Source organism: Ranitomeya imitator, chromosome 4 (assembly GCF_032444005.1).
Source record: "Ranitomeya imitator isolate aRanImi1 chromosome 4, aRanImi1.pri, whole genome shotgun sequence".
NCBI classification, from domain to species: Eukaryota; Metazoa; Chordata; class Amphibia; order Anura; family Dendrobatidae; genus Ranitomeya; species Ranitomeya imitator.
The window spans coordinates 516,652,963-516,680,853 of record NC_091285.1 but is presented as its reverse complement, the minus strand read 5'-3'; positions in this window follow the sequence as shown (position 1 = coordinate 516,680,853).

The window sequence follows — 27,891 nt, the reverse complement described above, 5'->3', positions numbered from 1 at the left end:
CATGTACTATGGAGGACAGAGAATAAACTTCAATCCAATATTGCAGCCAGCATGCAGCCAGCGGATAAGGAAAGGGTGAATCAAACACCCCAAAACCCCGCCTCCATGGCTGAAGATTATTCCCTCCAAATTCAGGTGACAGTGTCCCTTTAAACCGAAGGGATTAAATGCAGATTTTAAAATACATACGGTGTTATAGGGGGGTATGTACGGACCTTGTTCACTTTTTATAATTGTGGTTTAGTTGATGACAAATTATCTAGTCATTACACACCCGTAATTTAAAAAAAAAAAATGTTTGTCTTCCAGATATATCTTTTTTGTGAAGAAACTTGCCTTGGAGAGATGTGGTACCGTGGAGGATGAAGTCATATTTTTTCAATATTTTTTCAATATTCTTATTATTTTGTAATATATTTTTTCATTTATTGATTGTGCTCTATATGCTATTTGGCTATTTAAATAAAGGCCAACAAAAATCTGAGTGACATTATAAATATCAATACTGTAGTAAGTAATTAGTCATGTAGCCACTACCGATAGGACAAATAAATGGCCAATCATCAAATATAGAACAAACCCAAAAGAACAAAAAGGATGATGAAAAAGGCCAAAACTTTGTTATAAAAATATCCAACTTTATTAAATAACATCTTTTTTATAAAACCAGAGTGAAACAGTGGATAAGACCACAGTGCATATAAACAACAAAAACGGGATGGGTGACCAGCGGCAAAAAGAATAATATAAAACATATATTACTTATAGGTCATGGCATACATAGTATAGTCCCAATAAATCATTATGCTCTGTAACACCTATGGCATATATGGTATACTGCAAATAGATCATTATGTTCTGTAACCCCTCTAGATAATAGCGATGTAAGAAATATACCTATCGGAAACTAGGGCTCAGGTACTGATATCTACATGCCAAATGATACAAAAATAACGCATACCTAAATCAAAATGAACCCGATCGCCAATAGTGACCGTAGGAGGGGTGCAGGAAGGAGCCGGCGGTCACCACATCACCCCGACACGCGTTTCGGCGGAGCCTTCGTCAGGGGGCGTGATGGTAACGTGAAGTGTGCAGTATAAAAAGGGGACCGCGACCAATAGTCGAAAACTGGAAATGAAGTAATGTATCTGTCACATGACAGTTGATAAAACATGCCGCCACGTAGTTAAATTAATGTTAGTCCCACTTAATAGTATGGGTAGGGGTATGAAAACTATAGACGGCACAGTGAAGGCCGGTAAATAAATGTATCGGGCTGCTGCAGAGGCGGCGCATGCGCGCAATGAACCCATACCCCGTGCATCGGCGTCCACGTCAGAGGGAGGCGGAGCCGCCGCGCTACGGAAGCACAGCGGGGACCGCATCCCCATGGAGACGCAGAGAGCCGAGGAACGCGGCGGGCAGAGCGCGCATGCGCACAAGAGCAACCCGAAGGTGATGTAAATAAACCCAACACTGACGAATGTACAAGATACCGCATATAGACAGATTATTGTCATATCCATATAGACAAATTACAGAAGTTGATATAAATAATGCATGGAATCAACATTATTAGATACAAGAGGACAAAACAATATACATGGATGTAAGCATGGGCGGGTTTTCGGAATATTGATCCAGCAGATGGGAAGATAACTCAAGGGATGAAATAAGAAGAACGGAACCACAAACTAAAAAATGAAAATAACAAGAAGTTAAAATTGGAAAACACACAAAAATTTAAAAATACAATTGTTTAAAGCATCGATGGAAAGACAATGCAGCAGAACGGCATCACAAGAATGGGACAAAACTCATTTGTTCATTGAGTCCCCTGGGATGCAGAGTATCTAACCTCCATATCCAGCGGGACTCAAGCTGAGCCAAGCGTTGTGATATTTTACCCCCACGAATATTGGTTTCCAATGCATCAATACCTCTAATCTTTAGAAGGGTGGAATCACAATTATGGCAGAGAAAAAAGTGTCTCGGAATGGTTTTTAATCCAAAGGGATCTGTAGTGTCAGCAGCAGCTATTATACCTAGAACATGTTCTCTAATGCGGATTTTCAAAGGACGGGTGGTGAGTCCAATGTATATCAACCCGCAAGGGCATGTTGCAAAGTAGATGACATTGCGTGTTGTACAATTGATGGATCTCCGTATATCAAATTCTCTAGATCTACCCGAATTGAAGAAAGAAGTACATTTCTCTACATTAGGGCAGTGTTGTGAATTCTGTGGCTGAATTCACTCCTGTGGTCACAAGTGGTACTGCAGCTTCTGAGCTTCCTCCCTCAGGTGTTCTGGTGAGCTCGTTAACTGCTTCATTACTTAACTCCGCCTGATGCTGCTATCCTTGCTCCTTGTCAATGTTTCAGTGTTGGATCTGAGCTTCTCCTGATTGTTCCTGTGACCTGCTGCTCTGTATAGCTAAGTGCTTTTTGCTTTTTTGTTGCTTTTTTTCTGTCCAGCTTGTCTTTTGTTTTGCTGGAAGCTCTGAGACGCAAAGGGTGTACCGCCGTGCCGTTAGTTCGGCACGGTGGGTTTTTTTTGCCCCCTTTGCGTGGTTTTGCTTTAGGGTTTTTTGTAGACTGCAAAGTTCGCTTTACTGTCCTCGCTCTGTCCTAGAATATCGGGCCCCACTTTGCTGAATCTATTTCATCCCTACGTTTTGTCTTTTCATCTTACTCACAGTCATTATATGTGGGGGGCTGCCTTTTCCTTTGGGGAATTTCTCTGGGGCAAGTCAGGCCTATTTTTCTATCTTCAGGCTAGCTAGTTTCTTAGGCTGTGCCGAGTTGCCTAGGTAGTTGTTAGGCGCAATCCACAGCCGCTTTTAGTTGTGTTTAGGATAGGATCAGGTGTGCAGTCTACAGAGTTTCCACGTCTCAGAGCTCGTTCTTGTATTTTTGGGTATTTGTCAGATCACTGTGTGCGCTCTGATCGCTAAGCACACTGTGTTTCTGGATTGCCTTCATAACACCTGTCATTAGCAAACATAACAGTACAAGGAGCCTAACTAATGATTCTCAATAGAGGGAAAGAAAAAGTTCTGACATCATTTTTTTTTTTTTCTGCTCTGTGTTCACTTTTTTTTTTTTTCCCCTAGACATTTGGGTGATTCTGGACACAGGTGTGGACATGGATATTCAGAGTCTGTGCTCTTCAATGGATAATCTCGTTATAAATGTACAAAAAATTCAAGATACTATTGATCAGAAATCTATGTTAGAACCAAGAATTCCTATTCCTGATTTGTTTTTTGGAGATAGAACTAAGTTTCTAAGTTTCAAAAATAATTGTAAGCTATTTCTGGCCTTGAAACCTCATTCTTCTGGTAATCCTATTCAACAGGTTTTGATTATTATTTCTTTTTTGCGCGGCGACCCTCAAGACTGGGCATTTTCTCTTGCGCCAGGAGACCCTGCATTGAGTAGTGTCGATGCGTTTTTCCTGGCGCTCGGATTGCTGTACGATGAGCCTAATTCAGTGGACCAGGCTGAGAAAAATTTGCTGGCTTTGTGCCAGGGTCAGGATGATATAGAAGTATATTGTCAGAAATTTAGGAAATGGTCAGTACTCACTCAGTTGAATGAATCTGCGCTGGCAGCTTTGTTCAGAAAGGGTCTCTCTGAGGCTCTTAAGGATGTCATGGTGGGATTTCCTATGCCTGCTGGTTTGAATGAGTCTTTGTCTTTGGCCATTCAGATCGGTCGACGCTTGCGCGAGCGTAAATCTGTGCACCATTTGGCGGTACTGCCTGAGGTTAAACCTGAGCCTATGCAGTGCGATAGGACTATGACTAGAGTTGAACGGCAGGAATACAGACGTCTGAATGGTCTGTGTTTCTACTGTGGTGATTCCACTCATGCTATTTCTGATTGTCCTAAGCGCACTAAGCGGTCCGCTAGGTCTGCCGTCATTGGTACTGTACAGTCCAAATTCCTTCTGTCCATTACCTTGATATGCTCTTTGTCGTCGTTTTCTGTCATGGCGTTTGTGGATTCGGGCGCTGCCCTGAATCTGATGGATTTGGATTATGCTAAACGTTGTGGGTTTTTCTTGGAGCCTTTGCGGTGTCCTATTCCATTGAGAGGAATTGATGCTACACCTTTGGCCAAGAATAAACCTCAATACTGGGCCCAGCTGACCATGTGCATGGCTCCTGCACATCAGGAAGTTATTCGCTTTCTGTTGTTGCATAATCTGCATGATGTGGTCGTGTTGGGGTTGCCATGGCTACAAACCCATAATCCAGTATTGGATTGGAATTCCATGTCGGTATCCAGCTGGGGTTGTCAGGGGGTACATGGTGATGTTCCATTTTTGTCGATTTCGTCATCCACCCCTTCTGAGGTCCCAGAGTTCTTGTCTGATTATCAGGATGTATTTGAAGAGCCCAAGTCCGATGCTCTACCTCCGCATAGGGATTGTGATTGTGCTATCAATTTGATTCCTGGTAGTAAATTCCCTAAAGGTCGATTATTTAATTTATCCGTGCCCGAACACGCCGCTATGCGCAGTTATGTGAAGGAATCCCTGGAGAAGGGACATATTCGCCCATCGTCATCACCACTGGGAGCAGGGTTCTTCTTTGTAGCCAAGAAGGATGGTTCGCTGAGACCGTGTATTGATTACCGCCTTCTTAATAAGATCACTGTTAAATTTCAGTATCCCTTGCCATTGTTATCTGACTTGTTTGCTTGGATTAAGGGGGCTAGTTGGTTCACTAAGATAGATCTTCGTGGTGCGTATAATCTGGTGAGAATCAGGCAAGGAGATGAATGGAAAACTGCATTCAATACGCCCGAGGGTCATTTTGAGTATCTAGTGATGCCGTTCGGACTTGCCAATGCTCCATCTGTGTTTCAGTCTTTTATGCATGACATCTTCCGTGAGTATCTGGATAAATTCCTGATTGTTTACTTGGATGACATTTTGATCTTCTCAGATGATTGGGAGTCTCATGTGAAGCAGGTCAGAATGGTTTTTCAGGTCCTGCGTGTTAACTCTTTGTTTGTGAAGGGATCAAAGTGTCTCTTCGGTGTGCAGAAAGTTTCATTTTTGGGGTTCATCTTTACCCCTTCTACTATCGAGATGGATCCAGTTAAGGTCCAAGCCATCCAGGATTGGATTCAGCCGACTTCTCTGAAAAGTCTGCAAAAGTTCCTGGGCTTTGCTAATTTTTATCGTCGCTTCATCTGTAATTTTTCTAGCATTGCCAAACCATTGACCGATTTGACCAAGAAGGGTGCTGATTTGGTTAATTGGTCTTCTGCTGCTGTGGAAGCTTTTCAGGAGTTGAAGCGTCATTTTTGTTCTGCCCCTGTGTTGTGTCAGCCAGATGTTTCTCTTCCGTTCCAGGTCGAGGTTGATGCTTCTGAGATTGGAGCAGGGGCGGTTTTGTCACAGAGAGGTTCTGATTGCTCAGTGATGAAACCATGTGCTTTCTTTTCCAGGAAGTTTTCGCCCGCTGAGCGTAATTATGATGTGGGCAATCGAGAGTTGCTGGCCATGAAGTGGGCATTCGAGGAGTGGCGTCATTGGCTTGAAGGAGCTAAGCATCGCGTGGTGGTATTGACTGATCATAAGAACTTGACTTATCTCGAGTCTGCCAAGCGCTTGAATCCTAGACAGGCCCGTTGGTCGTTATTTTTTGCCCGCTTCGACTTTGTGATTTCGTACCTTCCGGGCTCTAAAAATGTGAAGGCGGATGCTCTGTCTAGGAGTTTTGTGCCCGACTCTCCGGGTTTATCTGAGCCAGCGGGTATCCTCAAGGAAGGAGTCATTGTGTCTGCCATCTCCCCTGATTTGCGGCGGGTGCTGCAAAAATTTCAGGCGAATAAACCTGATCGTTGTCCAGCAGAGAAACTGTTCGTCCCTGATAGGTGGACTAATAAACTTATCTCTGAACTTCATTGTTCGGTGTTGGCTGGTCATCCTGGAATCTTTGGTACCAGAGAGTTAGTGGCTAGATCCTTCTGGTGGCCATCTCTGTCACGGGATGTACGTACTTTTGTGCAGTCCTGTGGGATTTGTGCTAGGGCTAAGCCCTGCTGTTCTCGTGCCAGTGGGTTGCTTTTGCCCTTGCCGGTCCCAAAGAGGCCTTGGACACATATTTCGATGGATTTCATTTCTGACCTTCCCGTTTCTCAAAAGATGTCAGTCATTTGGGTGGTCTGTGATCGCTTTTCTAAAATGGTCCATCTGGTGCTCTTGGCTAAATTGCCTTCCTCCTCTGATTTGGTACCTTTGTTCTTTCAGCATGTGGTTCGGTTGCATGGCATTCCTGAGAATATTGTTTCTGACAGAGGTTCCCAGTTTGTTTCAAGGTTTTGGCGAGCCTTTTGTGGTAGGATGGGCATTGACCTATCCTTTTCCTCGGCTTTCCATCCTCAGACTAATGGCCAGACCGAACTAACCAATCAGACCTTGGAAACATATCTGAGATGTTTTGTTTCTGCAGACCAGGATGATTGGGTGTCCTTTTTGCCGTTGGCTGAGTTCGCCCTTAATAATCGGGCCAGCTCGGCTACCTTGGTTTCTCCATTTTTTTGCAATTCTGGGTTCCATCCTCGTTTCTCTTCAGGACAGGTTGAGTCTTCGGACTGTCCTGGTGTGGATTCTGTGGTGGATAGGTTGCAGCAGATCTGGACTCAGGTAGTGGACAATTTGATCTTGTCCCAGGAGAAAGCTCAACTTTTCGCTAAACGCAGACGCCGTGTGGGTCCCCGACTTCGTGTTGGGGATCTGGTTTGGTTATCTTCTCGTCATATTCCTATGAAGGTTTCCTCTCCTAAATTTAAACCTCGTTTTATTGGTCCGTATAGGATTTCTGAGGTTCTCAATCCTGTGTCTTTTCGTTTGACCCTCCCAGACTCCTTTTCCATACATAATGTATTCCATAGGTCGTTGTTGCGGAGATACGTGGCACCTATGGTTCCATCTGTTGAGCCTCCTGCCCCGGTTTTGGTGGAGGGGGAATTGGAGTATATTGTGGAGAAGATTTTGGATTCTCGTGTTTCTAGACGGAAACTCCAGTATCTGGTTAAATGGAAGGGTTATGCTCAGGAAGATAATTCCTGGGTTTTTGCCTCTGATGTTCATGCTTCCGATCTTGTTCGTGCCTTTCATGCGGCTCATCCTGGTCGGCCTGGGGGCTCTGGTGAGGGTTCGGTGACCCCTCCTCAAGGGGGGGGTACTGTTGTGAATTCTGTGGCTGAATTCACTCCTGTGGTCACAAGTGGTACTGCAGCTTCTGAGCTTCCTCCCTCAGGTGTTCTGGTGAGCTCGTTAACTGCTTCATTACTTAACTCCGCCTGATGCTGCTATCCTTGCTCCTTGTCAATGTTTCAGTGTTGGATCTGAGCTTCTCCTGATTGTTCCTGTGACCTGCTGCTCTGTATAGCTAAGTGCTTTTTGCTTTTTTGTTGCTTTTTTTCTGTCCAGCTTGTCTTTTGTTTTGCTGGAAGCTCTGAGACGCAAAGGGTGTACCGCCGTGCCGTTAGTTCGGCACGGTGGGTTTTTTTTGCCCCCTTTGCGTGGTTTTGCTTTAGGGTTTTTTGTAGACTGCAAAGTTCGCTTTACTGTCCTCGCTCTGTCCTAGAATATCGGGCCCCACTTTGCTGAATCTATTTCATCCCTACGTTTTGTCTTTTCATCTTACTCACAGTCATTATATGTGGGGGGCTGCCTTTTCCTTTGGGGAATTTCTCTGGGGCAAGTCAGGCCTATTTTTCTATCTTCAGGCTAGCTAGTTTCTTAGGCTGTGCCGAGTTGCCTAGGTAGTTGTTAGGCGCAATCCACAGCCGCTTTTAGTTGTGTTTAGGATAGGATCAGGTGTGCAGTCTACAGAGTTTCCACGTCTCAGAGCTCGTTCTTGTATTTTTGGGTATTTGTCAGATCACTGTGTGCGCTCTGATCGCTAAGCACACTGTGTTTCTGGATTGCCTTCATAACACCTGTCATTAGCAAACATAACAGGGCAGGCCACGCAGTGACCACAAGGAGTGCAACCAAATTTTTTAGGATATTGATCTAAAAAGGTGGTTCTGATATTGCCAACATAGTGGCTGTGTACTAAAAGGTCACGTAAATTTTTAGACCTCCTTGTGGTGATAACTGGCGTACTTGGTAAATATAGAGAAAGGACAGGATCCATGCACAGAATTGGCCATGATTTAGCAAGGGCCTCTCGAACAGCTGGAAATTGACTATGGTAATCTGTTACAAACCGAATCTTACCATCAGATGGTTTGACAACAGATTTATAAATCAAATCGTGGCGGGAAGCATGTCTAGCTCGGTTATATGCCCTCTTAACCATACGATGACTATACCCCCTTTGATAGAATCTTAGTTTCAAATCATTTGCTTGTTTCTCGAAATCATCTGTGTCAGAACAGATCCTCCGAAGGCGGAGGAACTGTCCCGTGGGTACTGACTGAACAACATGTCTAGGATGGGCAGAGGAGGCGTGTAGGAGAGAATTCGTGGAGGTAGGCTTCCTAAATATATCAGTCTGTAAAAGGTTAAAGCTGTCACGCTTAATCAAGACATCCAAAAATTCAACACTATAAATATCATGATGGTAAGTGATATGAACGTTGATGGAATTATTGTTAAGAGAACTCATAAATTCATGTAAAAGAAGGGTGGGACCCTGCCAGATCAGAAAAACATCATCTATGTACCGTGTCCAAAGGGGGACACGGTCCATAGATGAGGCAAGATCTGACAGGGAGAGGTCCCTCTCCCACAGCCCCAGGAACAGATTAGCATAGGACGGCGCAAAGGCCGCACCCATGGCTGTTCCCTGGAGCTGCAGGAAGAAGGACCCCTTAAACGTAAAAAAATTGTGGGTCAAAGCAAACTCCAGTAACTCAAGAACAAAATTTTGAAAAGAAGCAGGAAAATTAGACATATTAAGAAAATATTTGGTGGCCCTAAGTCCGTCATGGTGCCTAATGCTGGTATAAAGAGATTCAACGTCAGCCACCACCATGACGGACTCAGGGTCAATTTCAATGCCATCAATTAATTTGAGGAAAGCACCAGTATCTTTAAGGAATGATGGAAGACTCTCCACGCATGGTTGCAAGATAGAATCGATCCATCGACTGACATGCTCCAAGAAGTTCCCCCCTCCAGAAACAATAGGCCGACCGGGTGGGATGGTATTGTTTTTATGAATTTTGGGCAGTAGATAAAGGGTAGGGATGGTAGGTTCGGTAACAACTAAAGCAGTTGCTAGTTCTTTTGTAATGACCTTCGTCTCTACTGCCCGATCCAAAATCAATTGTAACTGTGTTTTAAATGTTGATAAGGGATTGCACGTCAGTTTTTTGTAGCACACTTTATCATTGAGCTGACGATAGGCTTCCTTTTCATACATGGATCTTGGCCATACGACTATGTTGCCACCCTTATCGGCTGGTTTGAATTCAACATCAGGTAGTTGTTGAAGTGATTTAAGACAGTCACGCTCACGGCGTGATAGGTTATCATTAGCAATGGACCTAGGAATTGCCATTAGGTCCTTCGTGACAATCTTAACAAATAAATCCACATTGGCACAGGTAGAGAGAGGGGGGAACTTCTTGGACCGAGATCTAATCGATGGAGGTATCTTACCATTAATCGGTGTATGATGTTCAGCGTAGAGTTCCTCCAAGATTCTCAAGGTGGATTGTTCCTCCTCTGTGGGAAATAAAGCATGTAGGTTACCATCATGAAAGTGTTTTTTGAATAGTAAAGATCTGGCAAAGATATGTAGGTCCTTAATAGCCAGAAAAGTGTCGAATTTGGATGCTGGAGAAAATGTGAGGCCCTTACTTAATAAAGACAACTCTGTGTCAGAAAATTTGTAATGACTGAGATTAATTACCTTGTTGTCCCTTTTGGGGCCAACCGGTGAACCACGATCATTCCTCCTATATGGATGGTAGTTATGTTCACGAGTCCTCTTATAATTTGCCCCTGACCGAGTCGTAACAGACGAGGAAGCTGAATCAGAGTGTTCACTTATTGAGGATACAGATGAGACGGAAGGGGTACGTTTAGTACGCATGGTTTTAGCTGATGTTGTTCTCCAGAAAAAAACATTGTTACTCTGGTGGTAATCTTTTATATCTCGATTAAACTTCGAAGTCTGGTTCTCATTTATATTCTTGACCAAAGCATCTAATGTCTTTTCTAGTTGTATCTCAAATTGCTTAAATAGTTCATTAGGGCAATTAGATCTGAACTCAGATAAAGCTACATCAATTGAGGAGTCTAATGATAGAATGGATTTAGAGTTCAAATCAATCAATAGTTGTATAAAAGTAGCAGAGCAACTCGTACACGCCTCCTCCCACATTGATATAAAGGTGTCGTCATCTATGGGAAAGGCTGGAATCACTTTAATGCGTAGACCGCGAGGGATTATCTTGCGGGATCTATATTTTTCTAAGAGAGCCCGATTCCACCATATTTTGGTCCTTTTTACAAATAGCGTTTGGAGGTCAGAGAACTGTTTATCCCAATTGTGATTGCCGGACTGCTGCAAGTCGGTGGTCTCACCACCAAACACTTGTTCGATCTGGTTAAGCCAAACCTTCTCCTTGGCTTTATAGTCCATTTTGTTGGAACGAGAATCACCTGTGCAGAACACAGTAACAACAGCATAAATAAAGGCCAACAAAAATCTGAGTGACATTATAAATATCAATACTGTAGTAAGTAATTAGTCATGTAGCCACTACCGATAGGACAAATAAATGGCCAATCATCAAATATAGAACAAAACCCAAAAGAACAAAAAGGATGATCAAAAAGGCCAAAACTTTGTTATAAAAATATCCAACTTTATTAAATAACATCTTTTTTATAAAACCAGAGTGAAACAGTGGATAAGACCACAGTGCATATAAACAACAAAAACGGGATGGGTGACCAGCGGCAAAAAGAATAATATAAAACATATACCGTATATACTCGAGTATAAGCCGAGATTTTCAGCCCAAATTTTAGGGCTGAAAGTGCCCCCCTCGGCTTATACTCGAGTCACGGTAGCGGTGGGGTCGGCAGGTGAGGGGCTGAGGGCGCTGGGGTATACTTACCTAGTCCCAGCGATCCTCGCGCTGTCCCTGCCGTCCCACGGGCTTCGGCGCTGCAGCTTCTTCCTCTCTTCAGCGGTCACGTGGGACCGCTCATTACAGAAATGAATAAGCGGCTCCACCTCCCATAGGGGCGGAGCCGCTTATTCATTTCTCTAATCAGCGGTGCCGGTGACCGCTGATAGAGAAAGAAGCTGCAGCGCCGAAGACAGGAGGGGACAGCGCGAGGATCGCCAGGACTAGGTGAGTATGTTATATTCACCTGTCCTCGTTCCAGCCGCCGGGCGCCGATCCATCTTCCCGGCCGGCGCCTCCATCTTCCCGGCGTCTGCGCTCTCTGACTGATCAGGCAGAGGGCGCGATGACGCATATAGTGTGCGCGGCGCCCTCTGCCTGATCAGTCAGAGCAGAGACGCCGGGAAGATGGAGGCGCCGGAACGAGACGCTGGGAGCTGCAATCAAGGGAGGTGAGTATGTGTTTTTTTTTTTTTATTGCAGCAGTAGCAGCGGCAGCACAGATTAATGTGGAGCATCTATGGGGCACAGTGAACGGTGCAGAGCACCGTATAAGGCACAGCTAGGGGGCACAATGAACGGTGCAGAGCACCGTATAAGGCACAGCTAGGGGGCACAATGAACGGTGCAGAGCACCGTATAAGGCACAGCTAGGGGGCACAATGAACGGTGCAGAGCACCGTATAAGGCACAGCTAGGGGGCACAATGAACGGTGCAGGGCACCGTATAAGGCACAGCTAGGGGGCACAATGAACGGTGCAGAGCACCGTATAAGGCACAGCTAGGGGGCACAATGAACGGTGCAGAGCACCGTATAAGGCACAGCTAGGGGGCACAATGAACGGTGCAGAGCACCGTATAAGGCACAGCTAGGGGGCACAATGAACGGTGCAGAGCACCGTATAAGGCACAGCTAGGGGGCACAATGAACGGTGCAGGGCACCGTATAAGGCACAGCTAGGGGGCACAATGAACGGTGCAGGGCACCGTATAAGGCACAGCTAGGGGGCACAATGAACGGTGCAGAGCACCGTATAAGGCACAGCTAGGGGGCACAATGAACGGTGCAGAGCACCGTATATGGCACAGCTATGGGGCACAGTGAACGGTGCAGAGCACTGTATATGGCACAGCTAGGGGGCACAGTGAACGGTGCAGAGCACTATATGGGGCACAGCTATGGGGAAATATGAATGGTGTAGAGCACTATATGGCACAGCTATGGGGAAATAATGATCTATTTTTATTTTTGAAATTCACCGGTAAATGCTGCATTTCCACCCTAGGCTTATACTCGAGTCAATAAGTTTTCCCAGTTTTTTGTGGCAAAATTAGGGGGGTCGGCTTATACTCGGGTCGGCTTATACTCGAGTATATACGGTATTACTTATAGGTCATGGCATACATAGTATAGTCCCAATAAATCATTATGCTCTGTAACACCTATGGCATATATGGTATACTGCAAATAGATCATTATGTTCTGTAACCCCTATAGATAATAGCGATGTAAGAAATATACCTATCGGAAACTAGGGCTCAGGTACTGATATCTACATGCCAAATGATACAAAAATAACGCATACCTAAATCAAAATGAACCCGATCGCCAATAGTGACCGTAGGAGGGGTGCAGGAAGGAGCCGGCGGTCACCACATCACCCCGACGCGCGTTTCGGCGGAGCCTTCGTCAGGGGGCATGATGGTAACGTGAAGTGTGCAGTATAAAAAGGGGACCGCGACCAATAGTCGAAAACCGGAAATGAAGTAATGTATCTGTCACATGACAGTTGATAAAACATGCCGCCACGTAGTTAAATTAATGTTAGTCCCACTTAATAGTATGGGTAGGGGTATGAAAACTATAGACGGCACAGTGAAGGCCGGTAAATAAATGTATCGGGCTGCTGCAGAGGCGGCGCATGCGCGCAATGAACCCATACCCCGTGCATCGGCGTCCACGTCAGAGGGAGGCGGAGCCGCCGCGCTATGGAAGCACAGCGGGGACCGCATCCCCATGGAGACGCAGAGAGCCGAGGAACGCGGCGGGCAGAGCGCGCATGCGCACAAGAGCAACCCGAAGGTGATGTAAATAAACCCAACACTGACGAATGTACAAGATACCGCATATAGACAGATTATTGTCATATCCATATAGACAAATTACAGAAGTTGATATAAATAATGCATGGAATCAACATTATTAGATACAAGAGGACAAAACAATATACATGGATGTAAGCATGGGCGGGTTTTTGGAATATTGATCCAGCAAATGGGAAGATAACTCAAGGGATGAAATAAGAAGAACGGAACCACAAACTAAAAAATGAAAATAACAAGAAGTTAAAATTGGAAAACACACAAAAATTTAAAAATACAATTGTTTAAAGCATCGATGGAAAGACAATGCAGCAGAACGGCATCACAAGAATGGGACAAAACTCATTTGTTCATTGAGTCCCCTGGGATGCAGAGTATCTAACCTCCATATCCAGCGGGACTCAAGCTGAGCCAAGCGTTGTGATATTTTACCCCCACGAATATTGGTTTCCAATGCATCAATACCTCTAATCTTTAGAAGGGTGGAATCACAATTATGGCAGAGAAAAAAGTGTCTCGGAATGGTTTTTAATCCAAAGGGATCTGTAGTGTCAGCAGCAGCTATTATACCTAGAACATGTTCTCTAATGCGGATTTTCAAAGGACGGGTGGTGAGTCCAATGTATATCAACCCGCAAGGGCATGTTGCAAAGTAGATGACATTGCGTGTTGTACAATTGATGGATCTCCGTATATCAAATTCTCTAGATCTACCCGAATTGAAGAAAGAAGTACATTTCTCTACATTAGGGCAGGCCACGCAGTGACCACAAGGAGTGCAACCAAATTTTTTAGGATATTGATCTAAAAAGGTGGTTCTGATATTGCCAACATAGTGGCTGTGTACTAAAAGGTCACGTGAATTTTTAGACCTCCTTGTGGTGATAACTGGCGTACTTGGTAAATATAGAGAAAGGACAGGATCCATGCACAGAATTGGCCATGATTTAGCAAGGGCCTCTCGAACAGCTGGAAATTGACTATGGTAATCTGTTACAAACCGAATCTTACCATCAGATGGTTTGACAACAGATTTATAAATCAAATCGTGGCGGGAAGCATGTCTAGCTCGGTTATATGCCCTCTTAACCATACGATGACTATACCCCCTTTGATAGAATCTTAGTTTCAAATCATTTGCTTGTTTCTCGAAATCATCTGTGTCAGAACAGATCCTCCGAAGGCGGAGGAACTGTCCCGTGGGTACTGACTGAACAACATGTCTAGGATGGGCAGAGGAGGCGTGTAGGAGAGAATTCGTGGAGGTAGGCTTCCTAAATATATCAGTCTGTAAAAGGTTAAAGCTGTCACGCTTAATCAAGACATCCAAAAATTCAACACTATAAATATCATGATGGTAAGTGATATGAACGTTGATGGAATTATTGTTAAGAGAACTCATAAATTCATGTAAAAGAAGGGTGGGACCCTGCCAGATCAGAAAAACATCATCTATGTACCGTGTCCAAAGGGGGACACGGTCCATAGATGAGGCAAGATCTGACAGGGAGAGGTCCCTCTCCCACAGCCCCAGGAACAGATTAGCATAGGACGGCGCAAAGGCCGCACCCATGGCTGTTCCCTGGAGCTGCAGGAAGAAGGACCCCTTAAACGTAAAAAAAATTGTGGGTCAAAGCAAACTCCAGTAACTCAAGAACAAAATTTTGAAAAGAAGCAGGAAAATTAGACATATTAAGAAAATATTTGGTGGCCCTAAGTCCGTCATGGTGCCTAATGCTGGTATAAAGAGATTCAACGTCAGCCACCACCATGACGGACTCAGGGTCAATTTCAATGCCATCAATTAATTTGAGGAAAGCACCAGTATCTTTAAGGAATGATGGAAGACTCTCCACGCATGGTTGCAAGATAGAATCGATCCATCGACTGACATGCTCCAAGAAGTTCCCCCCTCCAGAAACAATAGGCCGACCGGGTGGGATGGTATTGTTTTTATGAATTTTGGGCAGTAGATAAAGGGTAGGGATGGTAGGTTCGGTAACAACTAAAGCAGTTGCTAGTTCTTTTGTAATGACCTTCGTCTCTACTGCCCGATCCAAAATCAATTGTAACTGTGTTTTAAATGTTGATAAGGGATTGCACGTCAGTTTTTTGTAGCACACTTTATCATTGAGCTGACGATAGGCTTCCTTTTCATACATGGATCTTGGCCATACGACTATGTTGCCACCCTTATCGGCTGGTTTGAATTCAACATCAGGTAGTTGTTGAAGTGATTTAAGACAGTCACACTCACGGCGTGATAGGTTATCATTAGCAATGGACCTAGGAATTGCCATTAGGTCCTTCGTGACAATCTTAACAAATAAATCCACATTGGCACAGGTAGAGAGAGGGGGGAACTTCTTGGACCGAGATCTAATCGATGGAGGTATCTTACCATTAATCGGTGTATGATGTTCAGCGTAGAGTTCCTCCAAGATTCTCAAGGTGGATTGTTCCTCCTCTGTGGGAAATAAAGCATGTAGGTTACCATCATGAAAGTGTTTTTTGAATAGTAAAGATCTGGCAAAGATATGTAGGTCTTTAATAGCCAGAAAAGTGTCGAATTTGGATGCTGGAGAAAATGTGAGGCCCTTACTTAATAAAGACAACTCTGTGTCAGAAAATTTGTAATGACTGAGATTAATTACCTTGTTGTCCCTTTTGGGGCCAACCGGTGAACCACGATCATTCCTCCTATATGGATGGTAGTTATGTTCACGAGTCCTCTTATAATTTGCCCCTGACCGAGTCGTAACAGACGAGGAAGCTGAATCAGAGTGTTCACTTATTGAGGATACAGATGAGACGGAAGGGGTACGTTTAGTACGCATGGTTTTAGCTGATGTTGTTCTCCAGAAAAAAACATTGTTACTCTGGTGGTAATCTTTCATATCTCGATTAAACTTCGAAGTCTGGTTCTCATTTATATTCTTGACCAAAGCATCTAATGTCTTTTCTAGTTGTATCTCAAATTGCTTAAATAGTTCATTAGGGCAATTAGATCTGAACTCAGATAAAGCTACATCAATTGAGGAGTCTAATGATAGAATGGATTTAGAGTTCAAATCAATCAATAGTTGTATAAAAGTAGCAGAGCAACTCGTACACGCCTCCTCCCACATTGATATAAAGGTGTCGTCATCTATGGGAAAGGCTGGAATCACTTTAATGCGTAGACCGCGAGGGATTATCTTGCGGGATCTATATTTTTCTAAGAGAGCCCGATTCCACCATATTTTGGTCCTTTTTACAAATAGCGTTTGGAGGTCAGAGAACTGTTTATCCCAATTGTAATTGCCGGACTGCTGCAAGTCGGTGGTCTCACCACCAAACACTTGTTCGATCTGGTTAAGCCAAACCTTCTCCTTGGCTTTATAGTCCATTTTGTTGGAACGCGAATCACCTGTGCAGAACACAGTAACAACAGCATAAATAAAGGCCAACAAAAATCTGAGTGACATTATAAATATCAATACTGTAGTAAGTAATTAGTCATGTAGCCACTACCGATAGGACAAATAAATGGCCAATCATCAAATATAGAACAAAACCCAAAAGAACAAAAAGGATGATCAAAAAGGCCAAAACTTTGTTATAAAAATATCCAACTTTATTAAATAACATCTTTTTTATAAAACCAGAGTGAAACAGTGGATAAGACCACAGTGCATATAAACAACAAAAACGGGATGGGTGACCAGCGGCAAAAAGAATAATATAAAACATACATTACTTATAGGTCATGGCATACATAGTATAGTCCCAATAAATCATTATGCTCTGTAACACCTATGGCATATATGGTATACTGCAAATAGATCATTATGTTCTGTAACCCCTCTAGATAATAGCGATGTAAGAAATATACCTATCGGAAACTAGGGCTCAGGTACTGATATCTACATGCCAAATGATACAAAAATAACGCATACCTAAATCAAAATGAACCCGATCGCCAATAGTGACCGTAGGAGGGGTGCAGGAAGGAGCCGGCGGTCACCACATCACCCCGACGCGCGTTTCGGCGGAGCCTTCGTCAGGGGGCGTGATGGTAATGTGAAGTGTGCAGTATAAAAAGGGGACCGCGACCAATAGTCTAAAACCGGAAATGACGTAATGTATCTGTCACATGACAGTTGATAAAACATGCCGCCACGTAGTTAAATTAATGTTAGTCCCACTTAATAGTATGGGTAGGGGTATGAAAACTATAGACGGCACAGTGAAGGCCGGTAAATAAATGTATCGGGCTGCTGCAGAGGCGGCGCATGCGCGCAATGAACCCATACCCCGTGCATCGGCGTCCACGTCAGAGGGAGGCGGAGCCGCCGCGCTACGGAAGCACAGCGGGGACCGCATCCCCATGGAGACGCAGAGAGCCGAGGAACGCGGCGGGCAGAGCGCGCATGCGCACAAGAGCAACCAGAAGGTGATGTAAATAAACCCAACACTGACGAATGTACAAGATACCGCATATAGACAGATTATTGTCATATCCATATAGACAAATTACAGAAGTTGATATAAATAATGCATGGAATCAACATTATTAGATACAAGAGGACAAAACAATATACATGGATGTAAGCATGGGCGGGTTTTCGGAATATTGATCCAGCAGATGGGAAGATAACTCAAGGGATGAAATAAGAAGAACGGAACCACAAACTAAAAAATGAAAATAACAAGAAGTTAAAATTGGAAAACACACAAAAATTTAAAAATACAATTGTTTAAAGCATCGATGGAAAGACAATGCAGCAGAACGGCATCACAAGAATGGGACAAAACTCATTTGTTCATTGAGTCCCCTGGGATGCAGAGTATCTAACCTCCATATCCAGCGGGACTCAAGCTGAGCCAAGCGTGACAGCTTTAACCTTTTACAGACTGATATATTTAGGAAGCCTACCTCCACGAATTCTCTCCTACACGCCTCCTCTGCCCATCCTAGACATATTGTTCAGTCAGTACCCACGGGACAGTTCCTCCGCCTTCGGAGGATCTGTTCTGACACAGATGATTTCGAGAAACAAGCAAATGATTTGAAACTAAGATTCTATCAAAGGGGGTATAGTCATGGTATGGTTAAGAGGGCATATAACCGAGCTAGACATGCTTCCCGCCACGATTTGATTTATAAATCTGTTGTCAAACCATCTGATGGTAAGATTCGGTTTGTAACAGATTACCATAGTCAATTTCCAGCTGTTCGAGAGGCCCTTGCTAAATCATGGCCAATTCTGTGCATGGATCCTGTCCTTTCTCTATATTTACCAAGTACGCCAGTTATCACCACAAGGAGGTCTAAAAATTTACGTGACCTTTTAGTACACAGCAACTATGTTGGCAATATCAGAACCACCTTTTTAGATCAATATCCTAAAAAATTTGATTGCACTCCTTGTGGTCACTGCGTGGCCCGCCCTAATGTAGAGAAATGTACTTCTTTCTTCAATTCGGGTAGATCTAGAGAATTTGATATACGGAGATCCATCAATTGTACAACACGCAATGTCATCTACTTTGCAACATGCCCTTGCGGGTTGATATACATTGGACTCACCACCCGTCCTTTGAAAATCCGCATTAGAGAACATGTTCTAGGTATAATAGCTGCTGCTGACACTACAGATCCCTTTGGATTAAAAACCATTCCGAGACACTTTTTTCTCTGCCATAATTGTGATTCCACCCTTCTAAAGATTAGAGGTATTGATGCATTGGAAACCAATATTCGTGGGGGTAAAATATCACAACGCTTGGCTCAGCTTGAGTCCCGCTGGATATGGAGGTTAGATACTCTGCATCCCAGGGGACTCAATGAACAAATGAGTTTTGTCCCATTCTTGTGATGCCGTTCTGCTGCATTGTCTTTCCATCGATGCTTTAAACAATTGTATTTTTAAATTTTTGTGTGTTTTCCAATTTTAACTTCTTGTTATTTTCATTTTTTAGTTTGTGGTTCCGTTCTTCTTATTTCATCCCTTGAGTTATCTTCCCATCTGCTGGATCAATATTCCGAAAACCCGCCCATGCTTACATCCATGTATATTGTTTTGTCCTCTTGTATCTAATAATGTTGATTCCATGCATTATTTATATCAACTTCTGTAATTTGTCTATATGGATATGACAATAATCTGTCTATATGCGGTATCTTGTACATTCGTCAGTGTTGGGTTTATTTACATCACCTTCGGGTTGCTCTTGTGCGCATGCGCGCTCTGCCCGCCGCGTTCCTCGGCTCTCTGCGTCTCCATGGGGATGCGGTCCCCGCTGTGCTTCCGTAGCGCGGCGGCTCCGCCTCCCTCTGACGTGGACGCCGATGCACGGGGTATGGGTTCATTGCGCGCATGCGCCGCCTCTGCAGCAGCCCGATACATTTATTTACCGGCCCTCACTGTGCCGTCTATAGTTTTCATACCCCTACCCATACTATTAAGTGGGACTAACATTAATTTAACTACGTGGCGGCATGTTTTATCAACTGTCATGTGACAGATACATTACTTCATTTCTGGTTTTCGACTATTGGTCGCGGTCCCCTTTTTATACTGCACACTTCACGTTACCATCACGCCCCCTGACGAAGGCTCCGCTGAAACGCGCGTCGGGGTGATGTGGTGACCGCCGGCTCCTTCCTGCACCCCTCCTACGGTCACTATTGGCGATCGGGTTCATTTTGATTTAGGTATGCGTTATTTTTGTATCATTTGGCATGTAGATATCAGTACCTGAGCCCTAGTTTACGATAGGTATATTTCTTACATCGCTATTATCTATAGGGGTTACAGAACATAATGATCTATTTGCAGTATACCATATATGCCATAGGTGTTACAGAGCATAATGATTTATTGGGACTATACTATGTATGCCATGACCTATAAGTAATATATGTTTTATATTATTCTTTTTGCCGCTGGTCACCCATCCCGTTTTTGTTGTTTATATGCACTGTGGTCTTATCCACTGTTTCACTCTGGTTTTATAAAAAAGATGTTATTTAATAAAGTTGGATATTTTTATAACAAAGTTTTGGCCTTTTTGATCATCCATTTTGTTCTTTTGGGTTTTATTTTGCTATTTAGATGTGTTCACAAGTGGATGGATTATTGATTTAATAATAAAAATAAAAATAATAATCATTAAAAGAAACAATTTCGTGTGAAAATCTTTAAAAGATATACCTTTTAGGTTAATAATGGACATGGACAATGGTGCGGCTATCTTATAGATGTCGCAATTGCAACATTTTGGTCCGGAGGGACCATTTTGGGGCATTGCAACCTTATGTGGCCCTCGTAGACAACCTGTACAAGGTGCCATCTGGGGAGTTAGGATAGGCCTATGCACCTTAAATAGTCCATATTGGTCCAATCTTGCTTTAAGAAAAATAGATGAATATAAGCATCTCTGGGAGCTCCTTCAAGATTGTTAGAAGACCATTCCCAGTGAGTACCTCTTGAAGCTCATCAAGAGAATGCCAAGAGTGTGCAAAGCAGTCATCAAAGCAAAAGGTGGCTACTTTGAAGAACCTAGAATATAAGACATAATTTCAGTTGTTTCACACTTTTTTGTTAAGTATATAATTCCACATGTGTTAATTTATAGTTTTGATGCCTTCAGTGTGAATGTACAATTTTCAGTCATGAAAATACAGAAAAATCTTTAAATGAGAATTTGTGTCGAAACTTTTGGTCTGCACAGTATATTGTCATTTTTTGAGGGATGAACATCTCTCAAACAAGAATTGAAAGACTGTTGTCTGACTACAAAGGGCATTTACAAGCTGTGATACTTGCAAAAGGGAGTGCTGCTAGATACTAACCATGCAGGGAGCCGAAACTGTTGAATCTGCCCATTTTCCTTTTGGTAATTTTTAAAATGCAAGATAAAAATATATAATTTTTCTGCTTAAAGTACAAAAGGAAATGTGTCATCTTTAACTTTAGACCTATTAGAGCTCATTTCATCTTCAACTCGTTTAACTGTTCACAATAACAGTAATTTTGAACACTGGTGCCCAAACTTTTACAGGCCACTATATACAGGAGCACATCGGCGGTTACATCCTTATAACAATAATACAGAGTGACCTGTAATCTTCTTTTATCTACAGTGTGTTCTCATAAAGTAGCTAACTTCTTTCATCTGAAACAAGCCAACAGTGTAGAAATAAAACCATTGAAAACATCATTTTATACTCTCAACAGAAAAATTGTATTGTCTTCTTTCACACCACCCTCTTCCACTATTACAGGACAGGAATATTTCACGTCCTTTACTAGCCAATAGCTTTCTGTACGTGTTTCGTTCTACACTCAGGTGAAGAATCTAATGAAATAAAAATGATGTTTCTGTAATTTACTTTCTGCACATTATGTAAGTAATAGAAGCAGTGATTTACCTCCTTTTAAAGTAGCTTTCAGTAATAACCTTGGGCCTTTCTACAATTACAAAGTGATCAGATATATTAAAGCAGAAATTATTATTTTTTTCACAGAAATGTTGAGTAGCTTTTCGAATCATTTTCTTTGCCATTTTGTATTGATTTTTAGTGCCGTTATTCTATTTCTGCTTTCAAAATTCTGCACTTGGACTCTGCTGTGACCAGCAAATTAGCTCTACTGTCTTGTGGACTCCCATAATGCACTGCTCTCCGGCAAAACTAAAGAAAAAAACACCAAGAATCTCATAATTAGGCCGGGGTCACACTTGCGAGTGTAATGCGAGAAACTCACACTAGTCTCTCGCATCAATACCCGGCACTGCCGCCGGCACTCGGCATAGAAATACATGCAGCCGCATGCTTCGGTCCCAAGTGCTGGCGGCAGTGCCAGGTATTGATGCAAGAGACTCGTGCGAGTTTCTCGCATTGCACTCGCAAGTGTGACCCCGGCCTTAGTGAGAGGTAAATACGCCAACGCATCTCACTATTCCCTCATTAACACCACTATGATCACCTCCTGCATAGAGTATTGCTTACCAATGCAATAGGTTATATTATCAGCTTTCTCAACCCCTTCCTGACGCAGCCAATTTCCACTTTTGCATTCGTTTTTTCCTCCCCTTTTTCCCAGCGCCATACATTTTTTATTTTTCTATAAACACAGATAGGACAAGTTGTACTTTTAAATGACACAATTCGTTTTTTAAATGACACAATTCATTTTCCCACATAATGTACTGGAAATGGGAAAAAAATTTCAAGTGTGGTGAAATTGGGACAAAAAAAATGCAATTTTGACATTGTTTTTAGGAAAAAAAATTACGCTGTATATTGTGTGGTAAAAATTATCTTGCATAATTATTCTCCTCATCAGTATGATTATGGTGATCCCAAACGTGTCCAGTTTTTTTTTATATTAGTAGTGAAAAAAATAGAAGCTCTCATTATTCTGGCATGTGGCAAGTATTAATAATTATGGTAATCCTAATTGACATTTAGATTGTGAGCCCCATTGGGGACAGCGATGATAATGTGTGCAAAATGTAAAGCGCTGCGGAATATGTTAGCGCTATATAAAAATAAAGATTATTATAAAAAAATAAATAAATAAAGATTATTATCTAAAACGGGAAAGGTTTATTCTGATTCGTGTCAGATATTGAGAAAACGTGCTTAAGTGTCTTTTTATAGAGTGTATGTAAACTTCTGGTTTCCACTGTACATCCCAGGAGGAAAAAAGGACAACATAACTTAGAGGCACAAGAATAGAAGCCTCAGAATTGGTGGATTATAGTGAATTCGAGTATTTACCCAAAAATAGAGATGTAAGGAGAGGAGACAGGTTGTTATTAAAACATTTCAGAGAGGGGGCCATTACTTGAGAACCCTCTAAAAAGTTATTGGAAAAGCATTCTCTGTGATCACGCAGAATGGGTGCCATGTAATCCATAACATGTAGCTGCCTGCAGCTTCCTCCATAGTAACAGGGTGGAAGTGCCATCGTTTAAGAAGGTTTTGTTCATCAAACTTTTTTCATTGTCCTGTACAATCCATGCTCTGCAGCACAATTCCACACATCTGCTGAAGCTAAAGTAGTGGCACTTAAGGTCACACAAAGCCACAACAATAAAGCTAACAAAGAGAGAATATGCATGTTTTACACCCGGGCTTTTAAGCAGTTTTAGGAACACTTCAGATCTGAAATCACATTCTCAGTAGTGCACATTTAAGAAATCGCAGAAATCACAGTTCCTTGGATCACAATCCTATGCCCACCATGCGGGAAGTAGGCGAATCATATGCGGATGGTACCCAGGGTGGAGGAGACTCTTCGTGTTGGTAAAATTTCTGCGATATGACTTGGCGCTTATGAAAAAATGGGAAATTTGGAAAAAAATTTGAAAATTTGGCAATTTTCAAATTTTTTATTTTTATGCCCTCAAATCAGAGAGTTATATCGCACAAAATAGTTAATGAATAACATTTCCCACATGTCTACTTTACATCAGCACAATTTTGGAAACAATTTTTTTTTTGTTAGGACGTTATAAGGGTCAAGACCAGCGATTTCTCATTTTTCCAACAAAGTTTACAAAACCATTTTTATTACACATTTGAAGTGAGTTTGGGGGGGGTCAATATCACAGAAAATACCCCAAAGTGACACCATTCTAAAAACTTCACCCCTCAAGGTGCTCAAAACCACATTCAGGAAGTTTATTAACCCTTCAGGTGTTTCACGAGAACTAAAGCAATGTGGAAGGAAAAAATTTACATTTTATTTTTTTCACAAAAAATTTCCTTTGGAAACAAATTTTTTATTTTCACAAGGGTATCAGGAGCAAATGGACCACAATATTTGTTGTGCAATTTCTCCTGAGTAGGCCGATACCCCGTATATGGGGGAAAGCCACTGTTTGGGCACATGGCAGGGCTCAGAAAGAAGGGAGCACAGTTTGACTTTTTGAATGCAAAATTGGCTGGGATCAATTGCAGGCACCATGTCGCATTTGGAGACCCCCTAATGTATCAACACAGTGGAAAAACCACAATTCTAGCTCCAACTCTAAACCCAACACACCCCTAATCCCAACCCTAACCATAGCCACAACCCTAACCCCAACACAACCTTAACCCCAACCCTAGCCCAAACTGCAAGCCCAAACCCTCACTCTAGCACCAACCCTAACCCTAGCCCCAATCGTAACTCTAGCCCAACCCTAATGGAAAAAAATACATTTTTTTAATTTTATGATTTTTACCTAACTAAGGAGGTGATAAAGGGAGGTTTGATGTACTATTTTTTTTATTTTGGTCACTGTGATAGACCCTATCACCGTGATCAAAATGAATCAATAGGAAAAATCTCCTATTGTTGTCGGGTGCCGGCTGGCAGATCTTGGCGGGCGCACTGCGCATGCGCCCACCATTTTCTTCCAGGAAGAAGACGCTGAGGGTCAGAGGACAGGACCGGGGAATGCAAGAGGTGCTGGAGGGGCTCGGGGGACCCCATTTATCTCTCCTCTGACTTGCTAGATCATATAAACTGAAAAAATGGAGTACAGAAACACCACCAAGAAGATATAAAATACAATGATTTTATTAATACAATATCACACAATTAAATCAAATTATCATAAATTATGACACAGAGAGGAAGAAAGGTTAGGATACATGCCGGAAAAGCAGAGAGAGGGTGGACATCTGAATCACCAGGGGTTAACGGGATCATATAACAAAAAATACATGCAATCAAACAGAATTGGTGCTTGAGAGTAAAAAAGGGGAAGATTGGTGACCATCAAAATAGAATATATATACATACATCACCAGTCCCATAGTGAAATGATTAGCCCAGCTTACCCGTCTTAAATGGTGATGTCCACACGTCCCCCTGCTGGCCCCTTTGACGCCCGTTTCGCGTTACTGCTTTCTCAAAAAGGGGAATCAGATGTCCACCCTCTCTCTGCTGTTCCGGCTTGTCTCCTAACCTTTAATCCTCTCTGTGTCATAGTTTATGATAATTTTATTTAATTGTGTGATATTGTATTAATACAATCATTGTATTTTACATCTTCTTGGTGGGGTTTCTGTACTCCATTTTTTTGGTTTAAATACGTTGGGAGTATTCCATCTAATCACTACTTGTATTAGTGAAATTTTCATAGGGAGTCAGGGATTTTTTCTTTCTCTCTCGGCCTTAGTATTATAAAAACTGTCTATGTGACTTTTGTTTTATGTGCTAAATCATATCAGAGGAGAGAGAAATAAATAAGAAATCAGACTTTTTTTTTCTTAAAGGTGATCGCAACACTGGTGATGGTAAAAACCGACCGGCATCATGTTTTCCGTGGCCTCGGTAACCCTGGTAGCTGAGACCCCAGAGAATTTCTGACAATGGGGGCGCTATACCCTTATTTCTGAGTGCTGTTAAAAAGCGGCGCTGAGGAATAAGTACCCTTAACTGTTGCCATTAAAAGTCATATCGGCGGTCGTTAAGGGGTTAATAATGTGTGATCGACATTTCTCATCATCAGCTCCCATACATATTAAACAGTTGGCTGAAGATATCAATATCAGCAGGTTCGTCCTACATTTGTCTAATGTGGGCCTTAAAATAAAATAACATTTCATTAATTGATTTTGTATTCAAAATTATTTCAACAATTGGATGTCTGATCATACCACGGCTCCTGGGCAGGAGAGGAAGCAAAAGACTACACAGATAGGACAGCATGTGGTCACAGCTGATTATTTTTGTGAGGTAAAACATTTCCCTGCCTGTTTTAAAACATGTTTCACCTCACAGAAAGCAGCAGCTGTGATTCCGTACTGTCCTGTCTGTATGCTCTCTTGCTTCCTCCCCTGAAATAGAGCTGTGGTATGATCAGACTAGGTAAAATACAGCTATTACACAGTACACAGCAGGGGCACATTTCTAAGATTATCACAGCACAGGAACATTTTTTTAAACTCATCCATTTTTGGAAATTATTATTATTCTAAGATAAACTTAATAAAATGTACCTTGCTTGTGGGATAATTCATTTAACTGACATGAGAGCTACCCTAAACAATTTGCATCACAAAAGTACAGAACTAGCAAAGATTACCTTGAGATATGGCACTAAAAATATAATTCAACTGCTAACTCTACTTTGATTAACGGCTTGTCCAATGTTAAAGGAGTGGTCCGAAGGCCAAATAAATTTTCATCTAAAGTGATATCTATTTAGTTCCATAATTTAAACTATCTCTAATATATTTGCATTAAAAATTCCCCACCGGTCCCTAACTATACTGTCTGACTGCTATTTTTTGTTAATACTTCCTATGTGATGATGCTTCATTTGTGAATCTCAGTGCATGCTGGGATAGTCAAATGAAGTGTTAAAATATTAGGAGGCAGAGGCTGCGGTCACTGTCATAGCCTCTGCCTCCTCCCTGAAACGAAGAGTCATCAGTGACGCTCATTTCAGGGCATGGGCTAGTCCCGGGGCGCTACGTGTTGCCGACTCAGATCAGCAGTAACCAGCCGGCAACACAGAGGAGAGTTCACTGTCCGTGGATCCTACTTAAATGGGAGATTTACGGTGAATGAGAACAGTCACCTCTCTGAACAGTGTCTGGTGTATCGTCAACATATTAATAAACTGACAGACTCTGTTGCTAGAAGGCGTATAACCGGTATTGAGTAGAAGGGGGAGTTATATTGGTCGCTGATATATTTTTGTGTGTATTTTTGTACTTTCTGAGTTGTTTGATTATTGTTCTCACTTTTAACAGATAAATATAAACAGTTGAGATGGGGAAAATAAACATTAATTCAGCACACAGAGATATTCTCCTGAAAATAAAACCTCACTTTTACTTTCTTTAATATTCCCATTTCAGATTTATAAACCTTTTGCATTGACCAACAGCACTCTAGTTGTTCAAATTTCCTAATAATTGTGCACACAGTGATATATATATATATATATACTAGCTATTGAACCCGTTCTACGCCCGGGTGGCGAGCATTTATATTGGTATATGGTCTCCATCCTGGTATGTGCTGCTCCATCCTGCGTCCCCATCCTGTCATGTGCTGCTCCATCCTGCACCCCCATCCTGTCATGTGCTGCTCCATCCTGCGTCCCCATCCTGTCATGTGCTGCACCCATCCTGCGCTCCCATTCTGTCATGTGCTGCTCCAATCCTGCGCCCCCATCCTGACATGTGCTGCTCCCATCCTGCGCCCCCATTCTGACATGTGCTGCACCCATCCTGCATCTCCATTCTGACATGTACTACACCCATCCTGCACCTCTATTTTGACATGTGCTGCACCCATCCTGCGCCTCCATTCTGTCATGTGCTGCTCCCATCCTGCGCCCCCGTTCTGTCATGTGCTGCTTCCATCCTGCACCCCCGATCTGACATGTGCTGCTCCCATCCTGCGCCCCCGTTCTGTCTTGTGCTGCTCCCCCGTTCTGTCATGTGCTGCTCCCATCCTGTGCCCCCATTCTGTCATGTGCTGCTCCCATCCTGCGCCCCCGTTCTGTCATGTACTGCTCCCATCCTGCACCCCCGTTCTGTCATGTGCTGCTCCCATCCTGCGCCCCGGTTCTGTCATGTGCTGCTCCCATCCTGTGCCACCGTTCTGTAATTTGCTGCTCCCATCCATATGCCCCATACGCTGCTCCATAAAGGTTTATGGC